Here is a 17,553-nt window from a genome sequence, read left to right as displayed (position 1 = left end):
GACCATATACCTGTTGAACATTTTGGTTATTTCCAATTTTATGACATTGTAGACAACATGTGTTAAACTCTTTACATCTAAACTTTGATGGACATTTATAAATATTTCTTTAGAATCCATTTCTATAAAAGAACATCATGGGCAAAGAGACTGCATAACTTTCTTGTCTTTGAGAAAGACTACCCTGCATGAATGTCTAATGGTAGAAGTTTCAGACCTATAGTGGATGAGGGAGCAATGCCAAACACTATGTAAGATGAGTCGGTCTTTATTTTTGAACTTCACTTTTCATGAAATTTTTTACGTGGGTAGCATATTAAAAACTATTCCTAATGAGAAAAAATTTCAAATGATTATTATTAACCGAAGGGAAGATCCATTTTTTAGTAGAAGCAGTTAGAATTAAATAGGAACATAGATGAATACTTCAACTTTGTGTTTTAATTCTTTGTTAACTATGAGCCACAAGGTAAACTTCACCCCACTTTTCCTCTAGTAAGTTACCATTTGTTTATTTGAGGAGGAGAATGTCTCAGCCTGGAATGAGGACAAGATGAGTGGAATGCAAATGTCTTAGCAGATTGTCATTTCTGTGAGTCAGGGGCCATGGTGCTCTGCCTTCTTCATCAGCATCACTGCCATTAACATCACCACTGTTGTCAACATCACCCCTTACAATTTACTTTCACGGCCCCCATCCCACTGAAATCTTCAGAGCAATCTTGTGAAGCAGATGGGGCAGATTATTTTATTGTTCCTGTTTTGCAAACGGGGATGACGAAGGACAAAGTTTAAGGGACTTTTTTCCCCAGTTAGGAAGAAGCAGAGGAAGGATTTTAATCTGAGTCTTCCATCTTCAAAATCCACTGCTATTTCTACCATGCAATATATATATGCTCTGTCCCGCCTTGCCCCAGAGCTTCAGATAATAATATTTGAGAGAATAAATTTGAAAGGCCCTAGAGTCAGAACTGGTATTCAAAAAGCAATAACCATCAGAAAAAATAAAAGTGAAAGAGTGCCAGACATTAAATTGTACAGTGTTTTTCCTGGCAGCTCTATTCCAACTGACGGTCTCTAATGACTCCAGGAATAATGTCTTATTTCCTAATAAATGGCTGAAACTGAAATTACTGCAGATTTTATGCAGAGCATTGCCCTGAATGGTAGGAGAAATGCACATTTTCTCATTTGATTATGTTTGTTCATTTAAGCTGTCTGAAAGGGAAATCCATTTTTACAGAAACTGGTGAAATGGATTTGCTTTGCTGAACAATTTTTCTGCTTGGTTGCCAAAAAAAAGTGAGACTTTATCAAGACTGTCCTTCTCTTTGAATTTGCATTGACTGCAAAGTGTCTTCCATTCTTTACCCCTGATTAATAGATAATTGGTGGCAACGGATGAATGTCTGAAATGGTGGGGTTGGGCCCCAGATTCACTTCATGGAGCTTCTCGAGAATATAGATGTAAAACTTTAAAAACCCTTTGGATATTTCTCATGGATGACTGTTTATTGAATTGATTTGAATCTACTTCACCTTGACCAGTTTGATAAATTTTCTTGAAATATTAATATTACCATTTAACAGCTGTGTACCATGTCAGTCGTTATGCCTGGAGTTTTAATAACAAAACAAAGGGACCTAGTTCTTTGACACTGGCTTTTTTTTTTTTTAAATCAATTTCGTATAACAATTACTACATTAGACTTGAGATCCCTTTCTCCTCAAGGCAAGCATTCTGAATAAATGAGTTACTGAATAAATGGAGCAGTTTTTCCGAGTCATTTCAATAAACTTTTAAAAGTTTTATTGTGATAAAAGTAACAGAATTTGTCATTTAAACCATTGTAAAGTGTACAATTCACTGCTATTTAGTACATTTACATTGTTGTGTGACCATCAGCACTATCAAGTTCTAGAACATTTCCTTCACCTCAAAAGGAAACTCCCTCCTCATTCAGCAATCATGCTTGATACCCTCATCCTAGTCTTTGGCAATCACTAATCTTGTTCTATTGATCTGCCTATTTTGGATATTTCATGTAAGTGAAATTATAAAATAGGTGGCTTTTTGTGTCTGGCTTATTCAGTGAGCATGATCTTTTTGAAGTCCATTCATAGTATAGCAAAAATCAAATTTTCATCCCATCTCATGGCTGAACAATATTGCATTGTGTAGCTATACCATATTTGCGTTCTCTGTTCATCTACTAATGGGCGTTTGGGTTGCTTCCACCTTTTGGCTGTTGTGAATAATGTTGCTGTGAGCATTGGCATGCAGATATCTGTTCAAGTCCCTCCTTTCAACACTTTTGTATTTATATATATGCTCGAGAGTAGAATTGCTGAGTCATATGGTAGTTGTATGTTTAACTGTTTGAGAAGCCATAGTGTCTGTACCATTTTACATTCTCACGAGCAATGCATGAAGTTTCCAGTGTCTCTATATCTTATCATCAGTTGTTCTTTTCCATGCTTTTGAGAATAGCAGTCCTAGTTGATGTGAAGTAGTATCTCACTGCAGTACATTTCTGTCGCTCACTTCCACTCTGAACTGGGACTTTTTAAATTGTTGAGCAGAGGCTTGGGGCATGTGAGGGATGGCTTGAGTACTTCTGCTTGACAGGGGGACCACTAGGTGTGAGGGTGGGTGGAAGATGAAGCAGAAACATTACACTGGGGCCTGAGTGTACAAGGACTTGAAAGCTAAGCAGAGGTACTTCAGAGGGTAAAGGATAGGTGGTTTTTTTTTATATATATATATATGATATTATACATGTTTCAATGCCATTCTCCCAAATCATCCCACCCTCTCCCTCTCTCACAGAGTCCAAAAGACTGTTTGATACATCTGTGTCTCTAGTTTTTAAGAAAAGAGATGCCATAATGAGAATTGACCATTTGAATAATAAATGGCTCCATGATGTAGGCTGAACTGGAAGGAACAAGGGCTGGGAATTACTCCATTGTTGAGGCAGTTCCTAGGGCTCTAAACACATGAATTGCTCATATATTACCAAATTGCACCATATAATTTATCCAATTAGCCAAAAATTGTGGACTATTTCTGTCTTCCATAAGAATGTCACACTATGCCCAGTTTGGTAAAGATAAATACATTTTAAATTATTTTAGACAGTGAGCATTTCTACACTAAAAATTCTAGAGCTCTTTGAGTCTATAGAAATCTTTTCTGAGTTGATGGTTGATGGTCTTGCACACAGAGAATTTTGTGGTGAAAAGCATGAGTCTTGACGTCTGACAGACCTGGATTTGAATCCTGGTTATTCAGTTACTGACTGTGTGGCCATGTCCAAGTACCTTACGGTCCTTGAGCATCAGTTTTCTGCATATAAAGTGGTTATAATATCACTCTCATTGTGTTTCTGTGAAAGTAATTTAAATTATGCCTATAAAGCATGTATCAGGGAACCTGGCACATTGCTGGTGCTCAATACATGTACTATGAAGTCAGAAGTACTGAGGCCACTTGCTTTGTAAGTGAGGGCTTTGGTTATGGTACAAGGGAAGGTCTTTGAGAGTAGGAATCATTTTGGAACTTGGGAAAGGTGATGGGAAAGAGAGAGAAAAAGATGGATTTTTGCCCAGGGAAAGCCTTGCATCATTTTGATGTGAGAATAACCTGGGAACAAGGATAAGACTGATGGGACCTGATTGAAGTTTCAGTTCAGTTCCGTTCAGTTGCTCAGTCATGTATGACTCTTTGCGACCCCATCGACTGCAGCACGCCAGGCCTCCCTGTCCATCACCAACTCCTAGAGTTTACTCAAACTCATGTCCATTGAGTCGGTGATGCCATCCAACCATCTCATCCTCTATCATCCCCTTCTCCTCCTGCCTTCAATCATTCCCAGCATCAGGGTCTTTTCAAATGAGTCAGTTCTTTGCATCAGGTGACCAAAGTATTGAGTTTCAGCTTCAGCATCAGTTCTTCCAATGAATATTCAGGACTGATCTCTTTTAGGATGGACTGGTTGGATCTACTTGCTGTCCAAGGGACTCTCCAGAGTCTTCTCCAACACCACAGTTCAAAAGCATCAATTCTTTGGTGCTCATCTTTCTTTATAGTCCAATATTTGCCTTAAATTTGACTTTTCTGTTGACATTAACTCAGTTCATTGACATTAACTCATCTGTTGACTGAAATAATTTGCAGATTATCTATAGACCAACTCTTGTTTCATTGGGAGATTAAAATGCTTGTAATGTTGCACTGCAGTCTAAGAGCAGATACATAGCAGGCAGTGGATTGCCGAGGCATGTAGCACATAGCTGGGCCTCTGTCCAGCTCCACTCTCCCTTGCAAGAGAAAGACATAAACAACAGAAGCAAGAGAGAATACCATCCCTTGCTGTTGGGATGTGGTAGTGATATTTTTATTTCTTGGATGAGATGATTTGCCTAATATTCCTAACTATGTGTTTTCTAAAAAAAAAAAAAACAAACAAAAAAACATGGCGTCCAGGGGATCAGAAAATGATGTCCCTTGTGTCAGAGTGTGGTCTCAGCTTTAGTCTGGCATGTCAGCTACCAGCTATGTGTTGGCTAATACTACTTAAGTGGTACTGTTATTAATCACCCTTTCCAATGGAAATTTATGATGCTTAATATCAGCAGCTACCATTTGGCAAATGTTATGCTGGGCTTTTACATTTTATCTTTATAACAACCAAATGAAGCAGATAAGTAAGCTAAGACTCGTGAATTAATTGGCTTGTACACACTCCTGTGGCTACTCTGTCACATAACGAGAAAACTTGCTATTGGAATGATGACTGTGGTTATTGCATTAACATTCTAGGATAACAATTTAATTAATTTCAGCAGTAGAGAGCTTGTTTTTAAATATTTAAAGGACCCAACAACCAGTCAAAGATGGAGTTTGAGAAACCAAATGGCTCTGCATAAGCAAGTAGCTGAAATGTTTAGATTGCACACTAGTGACTTGAGAGGAGGACAGGATTTCTGAAAGACAGAGGAATGGAGAGAATGGAAAGAGGGCTTGGAGGCTGAGTGTGGCCAGACACCTGGTAGAAAGTCAGAACCTGGAAAAGAAAGACTGTCTGATTCTAAATGGTCAAGGCGTTTTTAGGGACAGTGAGATCTGTATTGAATTCCAGGTGTTAGTTCCTCAGTCATGTCCAACTCTTTGTGACCCCGTGGACTGTGTCCCACCAGGCTGTCCATGGGATTCACCAAGGCAAGAATACTAAAGTGAGTAGCCATTAGATTCTCCAGGGGGTCTTCCCAACCCAGGGATTGAACCCAGGTCCTGTGGTCTGAACCACCAGGGAGGCCCCAGAAGCATAGAATTCAAAGCACTCCCCTCCTTTTTTTGCGCTGTGTTGGATTATTCTTGGTTGTAGTCAGAACTTAGTCAAACCTTGTTTCACTAAAGGGTCTTGTGTTGGAAGTGCTGGTTGTGTGCCCATGTTTAGAGTGGAGTGAGGAAGAGAAAGGGGAGTGTTACTGAAGAGAAGATAGAAGTGGGGATGGAGAATTGAATTTGGAGCAAGGATTTAGACCAAGAAAGAGTGGGAACGTGAAAGTCTCTCCTCCTAAAATCCTCGGAAATATTGGGTAAGGTCCTGGGCCTCTCTCAGGCTGTGATTCATTTTGTTTAGATCAAATAAAGGACAATTCTAGGAAGTGGGAATCTTGGGGATTTTATCACATTAGTGAGTGACAGAGAAGAATCTTAAGTCCAGCTCTGCCTGACCCTAGAGTCCAGTTCCCTCCTACTTGCTCATTGCCCTGCATGATGCTGACCCTTTAGCACAGGATGAAGAGCAGGAGGTTCAACTGGACAGCATCTTACTCTTGATATCCTAGACTGGAAAGGACCCAACACTAAGGACTCTCTTTGCCCACAGCTGATGAGAGTTCTTGCTCTTTTACACATCACTCCCACATCAGTTTTCATTAGAACGACTTCCTGGTGTCAAGGAATTTATGTTGGAGGGCAATGAAAAACTAAAGAAATAATTATAGTTTCCCAGCCACAAAGTTCTCAGATTAGCTGAAAGTGGATTTATTAGCTAAAAGCAGATTTGCTGTCTCTGACAAAGGACTACTTAAAAGCTGAGTTTGCTCTGTTCTATTTCTAGCAGAATCCCTATGTCTCAGTTAAACATGAAGTGACACTGCAATATGCCGTGGGTGAATGAGGATTGGGTGACTTGATGGTAGTGTTGTGTGGATAACGATAATTTCATAAGAGTAGAGTTGACGACAAATATGACTTGGACATAATGAGTTATTGTCATATTTTCATAAAGTGAAAGTGAAGTTGCTCAGTTGTGTCCGACTCTTTGTGACCTCATGGACTATAGCCTACCAGTCTTCTCCCTCCATGGGATTCTCCAGGCAAGAGTACTGGAGTGGGGTGCCATTTCCTTCTTCAGGGGATCTTCCCGACCCAGGGATCAAACCCGGGTCTCCTGCATTCCAGGCAGACGCTATAACCTCTGAGCCACCAGGGAAAGCCTATTTTCGTAAAGACTTTGCTAAACAAATATTTGTGAAAAATCAATGACAGTCTCTCTGTAAAGCGAGGTTATGTAGTAATATCTCTGTAGCAATATCATCTAACCATTTTTAAAATTTTAATAGATATCCTTTAAGTTACATGTTCTTTAAATGACTATTATAGTTATCCCTCACTTATTCTGCATTTGTGTGGAAAAAATACTTCTTTGGAGCTCTGCTGGGAGACAAAATAAACCAAGCAAGGTATGTGAATAGCCAAAATAGATGTAGCTCAGGCCTTTACTCTGAGTGATAACCTGGAGAAAACTCAAATATGTGTTGGTTGAATGAAGAAATGGTTGAAAAATGAACCTACTTGTGCACTTATTTTAAAGAGGGTTCTAATAAATGTAGGCTTTCCCAATGGTTTAGTGGTAAAGAATTGGCCTACAGTGCAGGAGATGCAGATTAGATCCCTGGATCAGGAAGATCCCCTGGAGGAGGAAATGGCAACTCACTCCAGTATTCTTGCCTGAAAAATATTCCAGGGATAGACGAGACTGGCAGGCTAAAGTCCAAAGGTCACAAGGAATCGGACAAAACTGATCAACTGAGCATGCTAACAAACTTGCATATTTATTTTCTTAATCAACAGGAAATCAGAAAAAGCACCATTCAAAGAAATAAAAGTAATTAGAAGACAGCTCAGTAGTAACAGGTTATACCGGCAGACAAACAAGTTGGGGGAGGGACAGCTGGGACCAGATGCTGAAGGACTGCAAAATGCAGGCACAAGAACTAAGAAAGGCACAGCTATCTGAGATCACAGGGTAGAGTGTGTGTTTCTCAAAGTGTGGTCCTTGGGCCAGCAGCATCAGGATCACTTGGAAATTTAGAAATAAAAATACTCAGGTCCAGCTCCAGAATTATTAAATCAGAAACTCTGAGGGTGGAGCTTAGGAATCTAATAAGCCCTCTGGTAATTCTGTTGCTGACTAGAGTGTGGGGTTCATTTGTGTAGTGGTACACTTTATTTTTATTTTTTTAATTTTAAAATCTTTAATTCTTACATGCATTCCCAAACATGAACCCCCCTCCCACCTCCCTCCCCATAACATCTCTGTGGGTCATCCCCATGCACCAGCCCCAAGCATGCTGTATCCTGCGTCAGACATAGACTGGTGATTCAATTCTTACATGATAGTATACATGTTAGAATGCCATTCTCCCAAATCATCCCACCCTCTCCCTCTGAGTCCAAAAGTCCGTTATACACAGCTGTGTCTTTTTTCCTGTCTTGCATACAGGGTCGTCATTGCCATCTTTCTAAATCCCATATATATGTGTTAGTATACTGTATTGGTGTTTTTCTTTCTGGCTTACTTCACTCTGTATAATCGGCTCCAGTTTCATCCATCTCATCAGAACTGATTCAAATGAATTCTTTTTAACGGCTGAGTAATACTCCATTGTGTATATGTACCACAGCTTTCTTATCCATTCATCTGCTGATGGACATCTAGGTTGTTTCCATGTCCTGGCTATTATAAACAGTGCTGCGATGAACGTTGGGGTACATGTGTCTCTTTCAATTCTGGTTTCCTCGGTGTGTATGCCCAGCAGTGGGATTGCTGGGTCATAAGGTAGTTCTATTTGCAATTTTTTAAGGAATCTCCACACTGTTCTCCATAGTGGCTGTACTAGTTTGCATTCCCACCAACAGTGTAGGAGGGTTCCCTTTTCTCCACACCCTCTCCAGCATTTATTGCTTGCAGACTTTTGGATCGCAGACATTCTGACTGGTGTGAAGTGATACCTCATTGTGGTTTTGATTTGCATTTCTCTGATAATGAGTGATGTTGAGCATCTTTTCATGTGTTTGTTAGCCATCTGTATTATCTTCTTTGGAGAAATGTCTATTTAGTTCTTTAGCCCATTTTTTGATTGGGTTGTTTATTTTTCTGGAATTGAGCTGCATAAGTTGCTTGTATATTTTTGAGATTAGTTGTTTGTCAGTTGCTTCATTTGCTATTATCTTCTCCCATTCAGAAGGCTGTCTTTTCACCTTGCTTATATTTTCCTTTGTTGTGCAGAAGCTTTTAATTTTAATTAGATCCCATTTGTTTATTTTTGCTTTTATTTCCAGAATTCTGGGAGGTGGATCATAGAGGATCCTGCTGTGATTTATGTCTGAGAGTGTTTTGCCTATGTTCTCCTCTAGGAGTTTTATAGTTTCTGATCTTACATTAGATCTTTAATCCATTTTGAGTTTATTTTTGTGTGTGGTGTTAGAAAGTGATCTAGTTTCATTCTTTTACAAGTAGTTAACCAGTTTTCCCAGCACCACTTGTTAAAGAGATTGTCTTTACTCCATTGTATATTCTTACCTCCTTTGTCAAAGATAAGGTGTCCATATGTGTGTGGATTTATCTCTGGGCTTTCTATTTTGTTCCATTGATCTATATGTCTGTCTTTGTGCCAGTACCATACTGTTTTGATGACTGTGGCTTTGTAGTAGAGCCTGAAGTCAGGCAAGTTGATTCCTCCAGTTCCATTCTTCTTTCTCAAGATTGCTTTGGCAATTCGAGGTTTTTGTATTTCCATACAAATCTTGAAATTATTTGTTCTAGTTCTGTGAAAAATATGGCTGGTAGCTTGATAGGGATTGCATTGAATTTGTAAATTGCTTTGGGTAGTATACTCATTTTCACTATATTGATTCTTCCGATCCATGAACATGGTATATTTCTCCATCTATTAGTGTCCTCTTTGATTTCTTTCATCAGTGTTTCATAGTTTTCTATATATAGGTCTTTAGTTTCTTTAGGTAGATCATTTGTGTAGTGGTACACTTTAAATCCCTGGGCATCACTGCATTTCAACAGGGTGAAGTGAATGTTAATGACTTGGATCATAGTGGAAAAGTTACTTTATATAGAATACCCCATCCAAGAACATAGGAGAATCACTGTGAGTGACCGTACATCTGATTTTCCTGAGACAGTTGTGGTTAACACATGTCCTGGTGCTATTAAAGGTAGCTCAGAGATTAAAGTGTCTGCCTGGAATTCAGGAGACCCAGGTTTGATCCCTGGGTTGGGAAGATCGCTTGGAGAAGGAAATGGCAACCCACTCCAGTACTCTTGCCTGGAGAATCCCATGGATGGAGGAGCCTGGTAGGCTACAGTCCATGGGGTTGCAAAGAGTCAGACATGACTGAGTGACTTGGCTTTTCACTTTCACTTTTCATTCTTGAAAGTGTCCCCACTGGGTTGATAAATTTTATGATCACCCTACTAATAGGCTTAGAAAGATTATAGCCTTTAAAATAGTTGAAAGTCTAAAGTAGTTAAAATCAAGAAATGCATTGGAATTTAGAATTATTTGGCAAATTTCCACCCCTCACCCTGTCATCAGTTCAGTTCAGTCACTCAATCATGTCCGACTCTGTGACTCCATGAACCATAGCAGACCAGGCCTCCCTGTCCATCACCAACTCTCAGAGTTTACCCAAACTTATGTCCATTGAGTCAGTGATGCCATCCAACCATCTCATACTCTGTCATCCCCTTCTCCTTCTGCCCTCAATCTTTCCCAGAATCAGGGTCTTTTCAAATGAGTCAGCTCATGGCCAAAGTGTTGGAGTTTCAGCTTCGACATCAGTCCTTCTGAAAGGTTGTTGTTGAATCACAATGCTGGGATTCTTGGCCCCCAGAGGAGAAGAATTCAATCCGGGGCCAGAGATGAGGCTTAATTTCTCAGAGCTTTTGTGTAATAAAGTTTTATTAAAGTATAAAGGAGATAGAGAAAGCTCTGACATAGGCATCAGAAGGGGGCAGAAAGAGTACCCCCTGCTAGTCTTTAGCTGGATGTTATATAGTCACTGCTGCTACTGCTGCTAAGTCGCTTCCGTTGTGTCTGACTCTGTGCGACCCCATAGATGTCAGCCCACCAAGCTCCCCTGTCCCTGGGATTCTCCCGGCAGGAACACTGGAGTGGGTTGCCATTTCCTTCTCCAATGCATGAAAGTGAAAAGTGAAAGTGAAGTCACTCAGTTATGTCTGACTCCTAGCGACCCCATGGACTACAGCCCACCAGGCTCTTCTGTCTATGGGGTTTGCCAGGCAAGAGTACTGGAGTGGGGTGCCATTGTCTTCTCCATATACAGTCACTAGCAGTCTGTTAATGAAAGAAAGGAATGTCTTAAAACTCAGAATGGCACCAGGCCTCTCACCCATAAGATGTATTTTGTGATAATCTTGGCACCAAATGGTTCATCTTGGGCCATAAAATGATTAACTCGAATCTTGAAGAAGGGCAGATCACCATACAAATAGTTTCATTTACATAGATTAGAGGAACAATATCTGAGTATAAATACTGGTTTGTCAAGTAGGTTCTGAGCCAAAAGGCAAACGGACTTCAGGACAAAGTTTCGGGTAAATGTATAGTACATTATCATAGCTTAAGATAAACATTTCCATAAGAAAAAGGCATTGGTTATCTCTTGGTTTGAGAATAGTTAACTTCAGGTGAAACCAGGTATCATGGCAACACAGAATTTTAAGGAAATTTTAAGGAACCTCCTTTTAAATTTGTATAGAGAAGGAAAAAATATCGCTAGTTTGTTTCTTCCTGCTGCTTAAGAGAGATAAAAATGTCTGACACTTGCAGGCTATTTCCTCCCTTTGGAGACCCCTGGCCTTCCTGCCTGTTACATTTTCACTTCCAATGAAAACCCAGGACTGATCTCCTTTAGGATGGATTGGTTGGATCTTCTTGCAGTCCAAGGGACTCTAAAGAGTCTTCTCCATCACCACAGTTCAAAAGCATCAATTCTTCGGTGCTCAGCCTTCTTCACAGTCCAACTCTCACATCCATACATGACTACTGGAAAAACCATAGCTTTGACTAGACCGACCTTTGCTGGCAAAGGAACGTCTTTGCTTTTTAATGTGCTGTCTAGGTTGGTCATAACTTTTCCAAGGAGCAAGCGTCTTTTAATTTCATGGCTGCAGTCACCATCTGCAGTGATTTTGGAGCCCCCCTCAAAATAAAATCTGCCACTGTTTCCATTGTTTCCCATCTATTTGCCATGAAGTGATGGGACCAGACGCCATGATCTCAGTTTTCTGAATGTTGAGCTTTAAGCCAACTTTTTCACTCTCCTCTTTCACTTTCATCAAGAGGCTCTTTAGTTCTTCAGTTTCTACCATAAGAGTGGTGTCATCTGCATATCTGAGGTTATTGATATTTCTCCTGGCAATCTTGATTCCAGCTTGTGTTTCTTCCCACCCAGTGTTTCTCATGATGTACTCTACATATAAGTTAAAAAAAGCATGTCATAATGATAGATAATAAGATTTTAGCTCCTCAGTACTTTTCTTGCCCAGCCTTATTGCCAACCCTCTTTGGTTAAACATGGATTCTCACCCTCCTCCAAGGCAGGTTTTAGGCTGTTCTTATCCTCGGCAGAACAGTACCTCGTACCACCATGGTGCCTATGCAGATCTGCTGTGAACTGAACACCTGGGTTTAGTGCCAGTTTCCTTTGCCTTCCACCCTCTTGGTTACCCACTTTTTAACCTGTTATAGTAAAATACTCTTCTCTTTTCTCATCAAAATGTTGTCTGAGGAAAGGGTCTGTAAATTCATGTGCCCTGAGTAAAAACTGAATACACTCTCACCTTTGGATGTTTGCATTTGAACAGGAGAGATTGCACTGAGTTACCAAAATAAACTGTAGGTATTGCTCAGTGGGGCTTCCCTGGTGGCTCAGATGGTAAAGAATCTGCCTGCAATGCAGGAGACACAGGTTCAGTCCCTGGGTCAGGAAGATCCCTTGGAGAATGGACTGGTAACCTATTCCAGTATTCATGCCTGGAGAATACCATGGACAAAGGAGCCTAGTGGGCTCTAGTCCATGGGGTTGCAAAGAGTCAGACACAACTAACACTTTCAATGCTCAGTGAATGGAATAGTTGGGAGTCTCAGAAAGTGAGATGCAATAGCAGGGGGCGTAAGACTGAAGCTTAATTACATGACTTTACTTAAGGTGTGTTTGTGTGCTAAGTTGTTCCAGTCGTGTCTGACTCTTTGCAACCCCATGGACTTAAAGCCCACCAAACTCCTCTGTCCATGGGATTTTTCTGGCAAGAATACTGGAGTGGGTTGCCCTGCCCTCCTCCAGGGCATCTTCCCAACCTAGGGATCACACCTGTGTCTCTTATGTGTCCTGCATTGGCAGGTGGGTTCTTTATCACTGGGGCCACTTAGAAAGCCCTTAATTAAGGTATCATGACCCATGGGAGGGATCTGACCTCGGAGACTGTCCCAGCATTCAAATCTACTGTCAAGGTAGAGAAGTAGAGTTGGACCGATAATCAGTGCATCCTGTCCATCTCAATTTGTTTCAGATACTAAATGTAAACGTACTTGCTTGCAAGTAAATGTAGTCACTTCAGTCTTTTTTCTTAAGTCTCCAATCTTCTACTCCCTCCGCACAGCCTGATCAGACAAAGTCTTCCTAATGTCTAGGCAGAGACGGACTTGGGACTTAGTCTGTAATGAAGTTGCTTCAGTCAATGTGCTGTTAAAAATTATTTTAGTGCTATGGATTTTTATAGCTAGAGGGGTGGTGCTCAGAGAGGATTGAGTCCAATTCTCTCATTCTGCAGTTATGAAGACTGAGACCCAGAGAGGTTAATGACCATAGAGATGGTTGTTTCAAGAATTGAGGTGAAGACCAGGTCTCCTGACACCGGTTTCCTTACTTGTTGTTTTTCTTTGGATACGCATGGTTGAGGGTGGGGGAAATTTCATAGCTACCTCAATTCTGGTTTAGGCCTCAAAATCAGAAGTGAAATGTTCAAAGTGGAGACTGTGGGACTGATTTTATGGGTGAAGATATGAGAATATTTTCTGAAGCTATTTGGAGATGATAAAAGTGGAAACACCATTAAGTATAATCGTATTAAAAAAAAAAATCCTTGTTGTTGCTTAAAGAGAACACACTCTGTAGTCCAGTAGATTTTAATGTTCAGCTGAAATAATAGGAAACATTTAGCTATGCATATTTTATATCTCTTTTTATAATGACAGGAATCCTATTTTAGTCAAATGATTTTTCATTCTTTATGAGCAACGTCCTCCTGTTTCAAGTGGAAATGGAGACTGTCAATTTTATAGTCAGTACTAGAGAATGGGGTGGTTTGTTACTTGTGCTAGTGAAGCCATAATAGATGAATATAAAAACAAGAAAGCAATAACAGAAAATACAGTGAAAAGAAAAGAGTGCCCAAAATGCCTCAGCATCTAGTCATTGGCAATGATATAAACAGATGTGTTACTTCCCTCATGAAAATCCTTTCAATTTATCAAATGTTCTTTGGCCCATTTTTTGATTGGGTTGTTTATTTTTCTGGAATTGAGCTGCAGGAGTTGCTTGTATAATTTTGAGATTAGTTGTTTGTCAGTTGCTTCATTTGCTATTATTTTCTCCCATTCTGAAGGCTGTCTTTTCACCTTGCTTATAGTTTCCTTTGTTGTGCAGAAGCTTTTAAGTTTAATTAGGTCCCATTTGTTTATTTTTGCTTTTATTTCCAATATTCTGGGAGGTGGATCATAGACATTTCTCCAAAGAAGATATACAGATGGCTAACAAACACATGAAAAGATGCTCAACATCACTCATCAGAGAAATGCAAATCAAAACCACGATGAGGTACCATTTCATGCCAGCCAGAATGGCTGCGATCTAAAAGTCTACAAGCAATAAATGCTGGAGAGGGTGTGGAGAAAAGGGAACCCTCTTACACTGTTGGTGGGAATGCAAACTAGTACAGCCACTATGGAGAACAGTGTGGAGATTTAAAAACCTGGAAACAGAACTGCCTTATTGACCCAGCAATCCCACTGCTGGGCATACACACTGAGGATACCAGAACTGAAAGAGACACATGTACCCCAGTGTTCATCACAGCACTGTTTATAATAGCCAGGACATGGAAACAACCTAGATGTCCATCAGCAGATGAATGGATAAGAAAGCTGTGGTACATATACACAATGGAGTATTACTCAGCCATTAAAAAGAATATATTTGAATCAGTTCTAATGAGGTGGATGAAACTGGAGCCAATTATACAGAGTGAAGTAAGCCAGAAAGAAAAACACCAATACAGTATACTAACGCATATATATGGAATTTAGAAAGATGGTAATAATAACCCTGTATGTGAGACAGCAAAAGAGACACAGATGTATAGAACAGGCTTTTGGACTCTGTGGGAGATGAAGAGGGTGGGATGATTTGGGAGAATGGCTTTGAAACATGTATAATATCATATATGAAATGAATCGCCAGTCCAGGTTTGATGCATGATACTGGATGCTTGGGGCTGGTGCACTGGGACGACCTAGAGGGATGGTACAGGGAGGGAGGTGGGAGGGGGGGTTCAGGATGGGAAACACGTATATACCTGTGGTGGATTCATGTTGATGTATGGCAAAACCAATACAATATTGTAAAGTAATTAACCTCCAATTAAAATAAATAAATTTATATTTTTAAAAAAATTTATCAAATGTAGAGAAACCTAGTGAAGATTAGTTCTGGTTGCTGCAAACATTGAAGCAACTAAGAAAAAAAAAATCAGCAAATAGTTAAAAGGAGACCAGGATGCTGTGAGCACTAAGACAAGGAAACCAGCCACTCTGACCACAGTGGTGAGGAAAGAGCCAAGGCGTGAGGATCTCTCTCCGAGGCATCCGCTTCCTACAGGATAGTTCCTCATAGAAGTGAACTTAAAAGTTAAAAGGAAAAGAAAAGAAACCCCTAAGATATAATATTTATGACTCAAAAATACTCCAAAATGTAAATTCAATTTTACTCAAGAGGATAAATGCAGTTTTCATTGAAGAAATACTTAAAATAGACCCAAAGAATTAGAAAACTACTCAGAGAACCCATGAATCAGTGTGATGAGGGTAAACTTCATCTTCCTGACACATCATGCATTATAAAGCCATAAAAAGTTGGCAAAACAGGTATCAGAAAAAGTGGCTTATGTCAGTGTTTCATATTCTTCACTTTAACGAAGATCAAGGAAAAAACGGTTATAGTTCATGTAGCAAAACCCAATATGATGCTGTGTTAGAAATGTAGCATGTCAATTAGTATACTCCGAAGTATATTTGCAGTATCAACCTAGTTTATTTGCAACAAAGAAGACCAAACAGCCCCATTCAAGCCCTTTAAAATATTTTGTTAATATCCAGCATATATTGAATTTTTATTATAGTTATTTGTTGCATATTTCTCACAGGAACTATGAAAAATGCTTTGCATGGATTATCTCATTGTCTTTTCAGCAGTTCTTTGAGATAGACACCAAATCATCATTATCCCAATTTTGTTAATGAGGAAACTGATCCCCAGAGAACTTCTCTAACTTGTTCGAAGATCATAAGTTCATAGTGGTAAACATAGTGTTTGAACCAGGTAGCCTGACTCAAGAATCTAAGTGTTGAGCCACTATTCTATCAATACTCTGCTGAGTGATGCCTGTGCTGTGGTGAACAAAGTGGGCATGGCCCTGAATTTCCTGGAGCTTAAAGTCTAACAGAATTTTTTTAATTGTAAAATTTAGAGCAATAATAGTGAATTAGACCTGCCCTTTAAGACAAAGGCCAGAAATTAAACCATGGATCTCTCACGAGCATTGTTCATATTAAGTACAGTATAAGATTGAGGGCAGGAGGAGAAGGGGATGACAGAGGATGAGATGGTTGGATGGCATCACCAACTCAATGGACATGAGTTTGGGTAGGCTCCGGGAGCTGGTGATGGACAGGGAGGCCTGGTGTGCTGGGTTCACGGGGTCACAAAGAGTCAGACACGACTGAGCAACTGAACTGCACTGAAACACCATGTATTTTGAATTTTGTGGAAAGAATGGGTATTAATCCTGTTGGAAGAAAAACCAAAATGCCCTAAGGATAAAGAAAAAAAGAAAAAGAAGATAGTCTACTTTTTTCCTGAAAAACATCCAGAGAACTCAAGCAGATAAAAATGGTCTGCAAGCTGGTATTCAAGAAGATGCCTGAGACTGGTATCAGTGGATTAATTCTCCTCTGGTGTTTGTATGATCCGATAGAGAACTACAGGGACCCTGATTGGGGCTGATCCCCAGGCAGACTGGGCCCCTTTGTGTGAGGCCAGCGGACCGTTGGCTGACCGGGGTCATCCTTGACCATGATCCCTGTCTCTCTGAAGTCCTTCTTTGGACACTCAGCCCTGCTGCTCTCCTTTCTTTGTTGCTTCCCTGGCATCAGAAGCATTTCTGTGGAAGACGCTGAACTTATTCACGGCCTCCAGTCTCTCCTCAGGCCTCTCATAAGCTGAGCTGAATTCTTTAAGGGAAAAATGAAGCTAATTTATTAAAGGCAAGAAACACACCAAAGGCAACTTTGACCGGTAAATACATTAGAAACTTTGAATCATTTTCTTCTCGGACTTAACTTGACTGAAATGCGATTAGTATGGGATAAATGCGAGGATTGTGATGACATGTATTTCAGTCTCACTTCTCTGCAACCCCTTCATTGGGTTAAAATACTTTGCTGAGGTATTGAGAAGGCTAGTTCTTAAGAGCTGGAAACATTTATTTTCTGTTAGCTGTCTGGTATTATTCAGATAAATTTAGCCCTTAATGTGATTTGCTCAGGCAATTGTAATTTACCTCTAAATGTACTGTGCTTTGTTGGAATCAGGAAAAGCTTGTTTCAGCAAAGGGGGAACAATTATCCCCAAAGTGTGAAACAGACACTAATCATTATTAAGGGTGTTTTTTTGGTTTTTGGTAGAAGGGAGATGGGAACAATGTCTTACATAGACTAGGTTTCCATGTTTGTTGATTTATATTAATGGAATTTACACTCAAGACACCACAGTCCAGAGAATTACGCTGGTCCTTAGTCTTCTGATATTCAAATAATATACTCCAGAAACTAGGCTTATGAACACAGAACACATCTTCTCTCTCAAAGAGACAGCTTCTT

Source organism: Ovis aries, chromosome 5 (genome assembly GCF_016772045.2).
Source record: "Ovis aries strain OAR_USU_Benz2616 breed Rambouillet chromosome 5, ARS-UI_Ramb_v3.0, whole genome shotgun sequence".
NCBI classification, from domain to species: domain Eukaryota; kingdom Metazoa; phylum Chordata; class Mammalia; order Artiodactyla; family Bovidae; genus Ovis; species Ovis aries.
Note: the sequence above shows the minus strand (reverse complement) of the source record.